Source organism: Sorex fumeus, unplaced genomic scaffold, assembly GCF_029834395.1.
Source record: "Sorex fumeus unplaced genomic scaffold, SorFum_2.1 ptg000039l, whole genome shotgun sequence".
Lineage (NCBI taxonomy): Eukaryota > Metazoa > Chordata > Mammalia > Eulipotyphla > Soricidae > Sorex > Sorex fumeus.
In genome coordinates, this window is record NW_026606096.1 from 6,246,706 (window position 1) to 6,258,100 (window position 11,395).

Consider the following 11,395-nt stretch of genomic DNA (forward strand, 5'->3'; position numbering starts at 1 on the left):
TACTCCTGGCTTTGCAGTGCTCGGGGGACCATATGAGATGCTGGGAATCAAACCCGGGTCGGCCACGTGCAAGGCAAATGCCCTACCCACTGCTCCAGTGCAAGTGCTCCAGCCCCCAGAGGCTACCAGTTTAAGCCCTGTGTTATCTTAGTATCTCTCCTGACCTCCGTGCATGTATTTCACCATATCACAATCACGATCACGACCACCCTGTTGTTTGTCGATTGCCTCGAGCAGGTGCCAGTAACGTCTTCTTCGTCCTAGCCCTGAGATTTTTTTTTTTAAAGTGCCATATTCAAGGCTTTTTCAAGGTTAGGAGAATGAGACCCATCCTTGTTACTGGTATTTGGCATATTGGGTATACCACGGGGAGTTTGCCAGACTCTGCCGTGTGGGCAGGTTACATTTGGTAGCCTGCCAGTTTGTCCAAAGTAGGAATGAGATGATAAGATGATAAGTTTCCGGGAGCTGAGTGTGATAATCTCTGGATCCTGGCTGTTGTTGGAGTTACACGGCAGTTGGTGGGTGTAACTGTCTAGTTACTGGCAGGTCCAGTCCCAAACCGTGCAGGCTTGGAGATCTCAGCCCCGGGTCCCACACACCTGGGTTCCTCTGCCAGTTCTTTTATGCGTGAGGCTTATCCAAGTGTGTGGAGAGTGGTCCCAGCAGGCCTTGGCTGGGCCCCGGAGGTCTTCAGCTGTTGGGCCCTGGTGGAGACAGTCAGGCACATGGTAGGAGACTCTGCCTTGTTCTCTCCCGGGAGCTGAGTGTGATAATCTCTGGATTTTTTTATATATAATATATAATATTATATATAAATATAATATGGATTATATTTCACCATATAAATTTTTTTAATTTATAGCACCTAAATCGATAAAAAAGGCACATGAAAAAATTATATATGATAAAAATTATTAATCAACAAGGGACAGAAATATTTTTTTACCCACTACCTTTATTTAAAACACCACGGTTTACAAAGTTGTTCATAATATAATTGTTTCAGACATTCAATGTTGTAACACCAATCCCACCACCAGTGTGATCTTCCCTCCACTATTGGCCCCAGTTTCCCACCCACCCCCCAAAGCCTGCCTCTTAGCTAGCAGGCATAAAATAATTTCTTTTACATTGCTTGTTAGAACAAAACTGTAAGTGGAATTATCAATAATTCAATAAAAGAAAATTTGTGAAAATTGTGACCTATCACGAGTGATTGAGGATTTATGGAGCTGTTTGTTCTAGTTGAGCCTCCTGAGTTAGCCTCTTATTGAGTTTAGCTAGCATCTATGCTACTTTCCCATCTAATTTGCTGTGTTCCTGCTGGGCTGTCAGATTGTGGAATTTGAGGTGTCATGTGGGCTGGAGCGATAGCACAGTGGTAGGGCGTTTGCCTTGCACGCAGTCAACATGGCCGACCCGAGTTCGATTCCTCCGCCCCTCTTGGAGAGCCCGGCAAGCTACCGAGAGTATCTCGCCCGCACAACAGAGCCTGGCAAGCTCCCCGTGACGTATTCGATATGCCAAACACAGTAACAACAAAGTCTCCAATGGAGACGTTACTGGGCCCGCTCGAGCAAATTGACGAACAACGGGAGGGCCTTTACTTTTACTCGAGCTCGAGGTGTCATGTATGCAGCTGTACGCTCCGGGGGCTCTAGGATCTGTAGAACTTGGCTTGCCCCCTCCTGAAAAGGCCCCCAGAGTTCTTAGCCAGAAGACTGGTGTACTTGTGACTTCCCTTGGCTTGCTGTCTCTTCCAAGATTAGTCAGGAAGCTGTAAAACTGGACTGTTTACATGGTGGAGGCTGCGAGATGTAGGGAAAAAAATATTCTTAGCCTATTTTGTTTTAAACTAGGGGCCAGAACTATAGTACAGTGGGTAAGACTGTACACCTTGCAGGTGACTGACCCAGGTTCAATATATATCGTCCCCCAAACCCCATCGCCCCAGGAATGATTTCTGCCTGAGCACAGAGCCAGGAGTAAGCTCTGAGCACTGCCTGGTGTGGTCGTAAATATAGATAGACAGAATGATAAATAGTAATACACTTAATAGTATTCTTAAATTAAAGTGAAAGATTAAATCTTTTCCCTGTTAAGAATAGCATTGCAGCTTGCCACTGCCTTGCTAGCATGTGGTCATGAAGTTCAAATTCCCAGTGTCCCCCATATGCAGAGTGACATCTGGCAGCTCTGTTACTTGCTCCTAGTTCTTCTATCTTTGATACTTGGATTCCCAAGAGATTTCCAACTGTACCACAACAAGATATAAGTACCACAAAAGAGAGTGCAACCCCCAGAAAGTATTGTGTGAGCACCACATCCAGAAAGCATAACCCCTGGTTAACATGTGTGAGCATCACAGCAACTCCCAACAAGCACCACAGTAATAACTTGTGTATCAGGTAATGTGGCCCTTTGTGAGCATGTGTGAGCACTACAGCAATCTCCAGTGAGCACCACAGTGATGACTTGTGTACCAGGAAGTGTGACCATTGGTGAGCATGTGTGAGTACCACAGCAATCCTCAACAAGCACCACAATCGTAGCTTGTGTACCACTTCTAAGAATGTGCCCCATGGCAAGTATGTGTACAAATACAAGCTAAAGGGGTGTCAACCTCCATGAGCTCTATGCTAGATATGCAAATATCACAACCTGAAGTGCAAGTTCCACAACAAGATGTGTGTGTGTGTGTGTGTGTGTGTGTGTGTGCGCACATGCATGTATGCAACCCGGGTTATCACAACAACAAAGGGAAAAGGGAGAAATAAACATTAATGAAGGAATTTGTAACGTAGTAATATTTTCCCTAAGAACAGGGGAAAATTGCCTGAAAAATTCAGGTACACAGGTCCCTGTGGCTAAAAACTTCAGACTTTCTTGGAGCGGGGCTGGGCTACCTCCCTCTACCACCCTATACTTTGGGAAGCCCCAGCGGCCATGCCTACGAACCATCCCCACCGTCATGTAAGCTCATCCACTGGCCTTGTTTCAGAGACTCAGATAAATATTGAAAGAGATCAAAAAGCTGAAAAAATTTCTCAAACATAGCCCAGTTAAAATGTTAACATTCGGGAGGTGGGGCAGAACAATAGGACAGTGGTTAGGGTGTCTACCTTGCCCACACCCAACCCAAGTTTGATCCTCAGCATCGTATATGATCTTGGTATCCCCCTGATCTGGTCCCCCCACACACTGTCCCCCAGAGCACTGCCAGGAGTGATTCCTGAGTGCAGAGTCAGGAGTAGCCACTTAGAACAGCTGGATGTGACCCACACTGTAGCACTATAGCACTGTCCTCCTGTTGTTCATCAATTTGCTCGAGCGGGCCCAGTAACGTCTCCATTGTGAGACTTGCTGTTACTGTGTTTGGCATATCGAATACGTCAGGGGTAGCTTGCCAGGCTTTGCCGTGCGGGCAAGATACTTTCCGTAGCTTGCTGGGCTCTCCAAGAGGGGTGGAGGAATCAAACCTGGACCGACTGGGTCGGCCACGTGCAAGGCAAATGCCCTACCCACTGTGCTATCGCTCCAGCCATGTGTGTGTGTGTGTGTGTGTGTGTGTGTGTGTGTGAGAGAGAGAGAGAGAGAGAGAGAGAGAGAGAGAGAGAGAGAGAGCCACAAACAAGCAATTTTAACTCCAGGTGGACTGCAGTTAAAAATTCTGGATTTTCTGGGATGCAGTCACATGACATCTCCAAACTTTACAACACTGACAATGTAGCAGTAGCACACCAGATTGAATGGGATGAAATGTGGAAGCCAACCAATCTCAATGAACAAAAACATTAACACCAAATGGTTAACTTGAAACAGCATCTAGGTAATCCCTCAGATAAGGACTTAATGCCTCCATGATGAAATGTAACAATTTTCACTGATTTTCTTCTAAGGAAATATTTTTTATCATTCGGTTAGCCATGTATTGATAATAATCAATATAAAATAAATTATTGTAGATCTGTTGCAGGGCAGACTTGAGGGTTGGTTAGGAAGATGGAAACAATTTCCTCCACAATGGTGGAGGAAAGGTAACAGTGGTGGTGGGATTAGTGTTGGAATATTGAATGCCTGTAACAGATCATCAGGAACAACTTTATAACTATGGTGTTTAAATGAAATCGGAAAAAAAAATTGAAAAAGACCAGGGCAGAAATGCACATGTTCATCTTTAATCGACATTGTACCTACGATCATGACCCAGAGGAAAGATGCACACAAAAGGAATAGGATAAAGTCCAAAATGAAAGAAAAAACTATTCAGGGGCTGGAGTGTTAATACAATGGGTGGGGCGCTTATCTTGCATGCAGTTGACCTGAGTTCGATTCCCTATGGACCCCTGAGCACTGCCAGGAGTGTAGAGCCAGGAGTAATTCCTGAGCACCACGGGATGTGACCCCTCGGAACAAAAGAAGGAAGGAAGGAAGGAAGGAAGGAAGGAAGGAAGGAAAACTATTTGCAGATACCGTGATTTGTAATTTTTTTAAATAAAAAAAGCTACTAAAGCTAGTAAGATGAAATTTTAAAACATACACTATCTGCTAGAGCATTCAAAACCATGAATTACACAGAAATAAATGTAACAAGATATGTACTAGACCTGTAAACTAAACTCTATGGAAACAATGCCGAGGAAATTTAGAGAACTAAACAAATGGAGAGGTTATAACATGTTCATGAATTGGATGACTCAGAATTGTGATGTCAGTTCTCCCTATGTTGAACTATGGAATAGAACTAAGTCCAAAAATGGACTGACATGTGTGGTTAATTGATTTTGCTAACATGCCAAGGAAACAATAGAAAAGGCATTTTCTATTTGCAACAGCCTGTAAAAGTGCAGGAAGATGGGCAGGAGGGAGCATGGGAACACTGGTGGAGGGAAGTTGACACTGGTGGTGGGATTGGTGTTAAAATATTGTATGCCTAAAACCACCAATAACTTTGTAAACCAGTATTTTAAGAGCCTGGAGTACAGGAAGAAGGGCACTTGCCTTCCATGTGACCAACCCAGGTTTGATCCCGGCATCCCATATGGTCCCCCAAGCACCACCAGGAGTGATCCCTGAGACCAGAGCCAGGAAAATACCCTGACCAGGTGTGCTCCCCTCCCCCAAAGAAAAAAACTTTTTAAAGAAGAATTATTAGAAAAAAAGAAAGAGCAATGACCATTTCCCAGAGGAGCCAAAGGAACTGCAACAATGTTTCCCAAAATAGGCAACACTGCTTCCTCAGGGTGCCCGAAAGGGTAGGTAGCCTCTAATACAATTGGAGGACACTTTCCAGGGAAACACTGAGTAAGAAATAACTGCCACCAATACCCATGTGGCCCACAAACAATATTAAAATAAAATTTTAATTTACTAAAATAGTGTAAATGTGGAAGTAGTGGAAGTACTACTTCCACTACCCAGCCGTCGCCACACTCCAGGACGCTTTCCGGACCCGTGTGGCCGCAAGCGGCCGCGCGACACATCATAAGACACTAAATACCCATCTTCTGGAATTGTCGTACCATATTTGATAGGGTTCAAATATGGTAACACCTACAAGGGTGATTAGAGGTCACCCCAAAAGCCTCTATCCCTCTCGGAAAGACTGGCAAGCTACCGAGAGTATTCCGCCCGCACGGAAGAGCCTGGCAAGCTATCCGCTGTGTATTCGATATGCCAAAACCAGTAACTACAACTGGTCTCATTCACCTGACCCTGAAGGCTTCACCGACATGGCAGCACTGAGAAGGATGAGAAAGGAGAGGCCGACAAAATCTCAAGGCCGACCTAGGCTGCCACAACGAAGGAAGACAAAAATGATCGTCTGTACTTTCAATGCACGTACGCTAGCATCAGATGCATCCATCGAGGACCTGATGGTACAAGCGCGAATGATCAAGTACGACTTCATTGGTCTGACCGAGACAAGAAGGCACGAATCTCACCATGCCGTTTTCGACACTGGAGAAGAATTGTTCCTCGGAACATGCGATAAAAGAGGTGTTGGAGGCGTCGGTGTCCTTGTCAACACAAACTTGGCCAAGAGCATTGATTCATTCGAATGCCTAACAACCCGAATCGGACGTTTACATTTGAATAGATGTGGCTCACTGCCTGCAGTTTCTATCTTCGTTGTCTACGCACCAACATCTCATTATGATGAAAGAGAAATCGAGAAGTTCTACATGGAGCTAGAGAAGTTCTATAAAGAAGACCACACCTTCTACAAGATCATTGTGGGTGATTTTAATGCCAAGATAGGACCGAGAAGATCAGCTGAAGAACTTCACATCGGGACCCATGGCCTAGAATGGAACGAACAGGGTGAGAGACTGTCTGAGTTCATCATGTCGACCAAGACCATTCATGGTAACTCACAGTTCCAGAAGGCAGAATCTAAACGATGGACATGGGAGTCTCCCGGTGGACGATTCCACAACGAAATAGACCACATCATATTCAATCGACGGTTTTGCCTGACCGATGTCGCTGTTGTCCCAAAATTTCGAACAGGATCGGACCACCGTCTCCTTCGTGCAAAATTCTACTTCACAGAGCGGGGAGAAAGGGCTGCAAAGTTCAAAAAGAGAACTCCCAGAACGACCACCAACTGGGAACTCTTTGGTACTATTGCGGCAACATGGGAAGATGCCATTGTTGACAACATTGACGAGGAATACGATCGACTGGTTCAGCACCTCCATGAATGTGCGAGGAACGCCAAGAGAGAGATAGCCACAAAAAATCGCCTATCTTCGAAAACTCTTGAGCTAATTCGCCAGCGTGGTTTGGCGCATGCCTCAGGCAACCGCAAGCTAACGTCCGAGCTCGCAAAGCAGTGCAGAGATGCGATCAAGGAAGACCTCAAAGAGAGAAGAGCAGAAGTACTGGTAGATGCGGCAGAAGCCGGGAAAAGTATTCATAACGCCCGCCTGTCCTTCGCCAACTATAAGACCAAGATGACTGCCCTCCAACGTCCTGATGGATCCATCACATCCTCCAGAACGGCAATGGAGAAGATTATCCATGACTTCTACTCAAATCTCTTCGATAGCCATGTCCACTTGCTGACATACCAAATTCCACAGGATGGATATGTCGTTCCCAACGTTCTCCCTTCCGAAATCCGACACGCCATTTTGTCGGTAAAGAAACAAACAGCACCCGGCCCAGACAAGGTCAGACCTGAACACCTGAAGAACCTGCCGTCAGTACTCATCAATACACTGGCTCAGCTCTTCACTCGCTACCTGTCTGAATGCAAGGTTCTGTCCCAATGGAAAACCAGCAGGACCGTACTACTGTTCAAGAAGGGAGACATCCATGACATTGGCAACTATCGCCCGATCTGCCTATTGTCTGTCATCTACAAGTTGTTCACTCGAGTCATCCTAAATAGGATTGGCAGAACACTAGATGAAGGACAACCATGCGAGCAAGCAGGGTTCCGCAAAGGATTCAGCACCATCGACCATATCCACAAAATAACCAAGCTCATTGAGGTTTCTCGGGAGTTCAAGTTGCCGCTCTGTTTAACGTTCATTGATTTAAAGAAGGCCTTTGATTCTGTTGAGACGGAAGCGGTCATTGAAGCCCTAGCCAATCAGGGCATTTAAGCCCAATACATCAGGATCCTCCGTGAGCTGTATTGCGGATTCACTACCAGGATCTCACCATTCTACAAAGAAGTGATCGTTGATGTCAAGAGAGGGGTGTGGCAGGGTGATACCATTTCACCGAAACTCTTCAGTGCCACCCTCGAGAACATCATGCGACGACTGGAATGGGAAGGAATGGGAGTGAAGATAGATGGTCGGCAACTACACCACCTCCGCTTTGCTGATGACATTGTTTTAATAACACCAAACATCAGCCAAGCGGCACAAATGCTGGCCGACTTTGACCGTGAGTGTGGAAAGGTAGGACTACAGCTGAATCTTACGAAGACAATGTTTATGAGAAACAGCCTTGTTCCTGACGCCCCATTCGCTCTCAATGGAACGACCATCTCCGAATGCAACAGTTATGTGTACCTAGGTCGAAAGGTCAACATGACAAATGACCTGGCACCCGAGCTGCGCAGGAGGAAGAGAGCGGCTTGGAACGCCTTCAAGAATGTCGAAGAAATAGCTAAGAGGACGAAGAACCTCCGGCTCCGGGCACATCTCTTTGATTCCACTGTTCTTCCTGCATTAACATATGCCTCAGAGACCTGGGCCCTACGCAAACAAGATGAGAACGCTATTCAGGTCTCCCAAAGAAGAATAGAAAGAGCTATGCTTGGAATATCACATTTCACTCAAATGAGAGAAAGAATCCGGAGTTCTGACATCCGTCGACGATCAAGGATCAGGGACGCTGTCTCATTTGCCAAGGTGTCGAAAATCAGATGGACTGGTCACGTAATGAGATTTAAAGACGACCGTTGGACTAGAGCTGTTACTGACTGGATTCCACGGGATGTCAAAAGACTGCGTGGCCGCCCACCTACCAGATGGTCAGACTTCTTCGTTAAGATCATGAACGATCGGTTTGAGGCCCTTCATGTTCCCAGAGCGAACAGATGCCATTGGGCTACACTAGCACGCGACAGGGACAAATGGAGACGTTACTGGCGCCTGCTCGAGCAAATCGACGACTAACGGGAAGTTAAGTGATTAAGTGATTAAGTGAGTGTAAATGTATTTTTCAAAAGGAGATACACTTAAATATATTTTTAATGTTGCATATCAAAAAAATAAGGCTGGAGTGATAGCACAGCGGGTAGGGCATTTGCCTTGCAGGCAGCCAACCTGAGTTCGATTCCTCCGCTCCTCTTGGAGAGCCCAGCAAGCTACTGAGCGCATCTTGCCCGCACGGCAAAGCCTGGCAAGCTGCCTGTGACGTATTCAATATGCCAAAAATAGTAACAACAAGTCTCACAATTTGTTATGAGACATTATTGGTGCCCGCTTGAGCAAATAGATGAACAACGGGAGGACAGTGCTACATAAAAAAAATATCAATGAGGAGCCAGAGCAATAGTCCAGTGGGTAGGGCATTTGTCACAAATGTGGCCAACCCAGCTTCAGTCCCCAGAACCCAATATGGTATCTTGAGCTCAGGAGTGGTCACTGAACGCAGAACCAGGAGTGAGCTCTGAGCACTGCCAGGTATGGAAGGAGGAGGAAGAGGAGGAGATATCAATGAAAACCACAAAGAAGTCTCTCTATACATATATGTCAAACTGACTAAAATTAAGACTGACAATAACAGTGGTTGATGTATTCTAAAACATCGCTTGAAAAATGATATAGCAATTTGGAAACGTTTTGCAGCTTCACATTAAAATTTTTTTAATATGATGTGCTTATCAAATGATCCAGTAATTCTGTTCCTAGGTATTTATCCAAGAAAAACGAGTATGTCCATGCAAAGACCTGCTCTCATTTATTTACATCTGTCTTACTCATATAGTCTAAAACTGGGAACTATCCAAATGTTCATCAACATTTGTATCAGTCAGGAATGTTTTTCAAGGTAATGGCTCATGCAATTATGGGGCCTGGCTATATAAATCTACAATCTGTAGGGGTGGGGTTATCAGCCTTTCAACTCATTGAATCTTGTCCACCCACTTTATAGAAAATGATCGTTACTAAAGGCAACCAATTTTAGATGTTAATCTTATCTACCAAACATGCTCAAGCCACCCCTGCCTACACTAAAGTCTAATTAAATAGCTAGGTATGATAGCCTATCAAGTTGACATAAAATTAACCCGCAAATGACTGGATACATGGATTATTAAGTATTACAATAAACAGAAATAATACATAGAAATGACTACTGGTTTATTTCAGTAGTTTGAGTAACAATGTGGATAAATAGATCTCAAACACATCCTTTTTTCAGTCAAAGAGGTCAGACAGAAGATCATATTTGGGGGCCTGGGAGATAATACAGGGGTTAAAACACTTGCCTTGCACATGGCCAATCCCCGATAGATCCCCAACACAATCTTCCCACTGCTTATGGTACCCCAGCCACCACCAGCAGTAATCCCTGAGTGTGGCCCAAACCCCTCTCCCACCCAAAACACATAAACAAAACAAGAAGGTTCTACCTGATTCTACTTATGTGAAATTCTGGAACTGTCCATCCTAACCTATGTGTCAGGAAGTAGGTGCTGACCTAATACAAATTAGGTGTTAAGAGGCAGAAGCTTTAAAAGGAAACAAGGAAATTTGTGGGAGTAATAGAAATGTTAGCCATCATGCTAATGGCTACATGGTACAAATATTTGACCAATTGTAATTTGTCAAATTACACACTTTACATGAGTGTATTTTTTCATATATCAATTTTCATATATAAATTATTACTTGATAAAGTTGCTGTTTTGGTAAGAAAGTTGATTGCTATTGATGTTTTTAAATAGGTATACTTCCCCCAAAACCTTCTTTTGAAAAAAGACTGCCCATTGAGGTCAGAATAGATCAGTGGGTAGACACTTGCCCACGGTTCAATCTCTAGCACCCCATATGGTCCCCTGAGCACCACCAGGAGTGAAAGTAATCCCTAAACTCAGAGCTAGGGATAACCCCTGAGCTCCGTTGGGTGTGCCCCAAAAACAAAAATCAAAAACAAAACAAAACACATCGGTTTCCTATTGAGTTACTTTGTATCATTGTGTGTGTGTGTGTGTGTGTGTGTGTGTGTGTGTGTGTGTGTAGAATTCATGAATCTTCTGTGGCAATGAGAAGTTCCAAAAGCAGAATCAAAAGATAAGCTCACAAAGAGAGGGGCAGGAGCCACAGCACAGCAGGGCGGGTGTTTACCCTGCACAACGCTGACCTGGGTTCCATCCTCGTACCCCTGTACGGTGTTCCCCACTCCCGCAACACCAAGAGTCATTCCTGAGTTCAGAGCCAGGAGTAAGCCGTGAGCATTGCTGGAAGGGGGCCAAAATCATCATCATCATCATCATCATCATCATCATCATCATCATCATCATCATCATCATCATCACGCAAAGAGAAAGCTCCCGTTTGGTTTCTGCTTTTGGCTTGTTTTGCAGAACCCGCCAGCAGAACCCGCGTATCCCAGGAGTGGAGCGAGCGCGGTGCGCGGTGCGCTGCCAGCGCGCCTCTCGCTCTCTGCGTCCCTCCAGCATCCCTATGGGCCGGGCGCGCAGGATCCCACACCTGCCACTCACCTGGCCCGCCCCGCGGGGAGCGGGATGCCAGCTGCCACTAGGATTCCCCTTTCAGGAGCCCCGGAAAGCGAGACAGACGTGAGAGGCGGGCACCAGGCAGGTGTCCATGGGCAGTCGTGGACCCCTGACAGTGGACCGGCCGCTGGGTCGCGGGTGAGCTGCACGCGCCCAGCTGGCCGCCGTCAGAAATGCAAA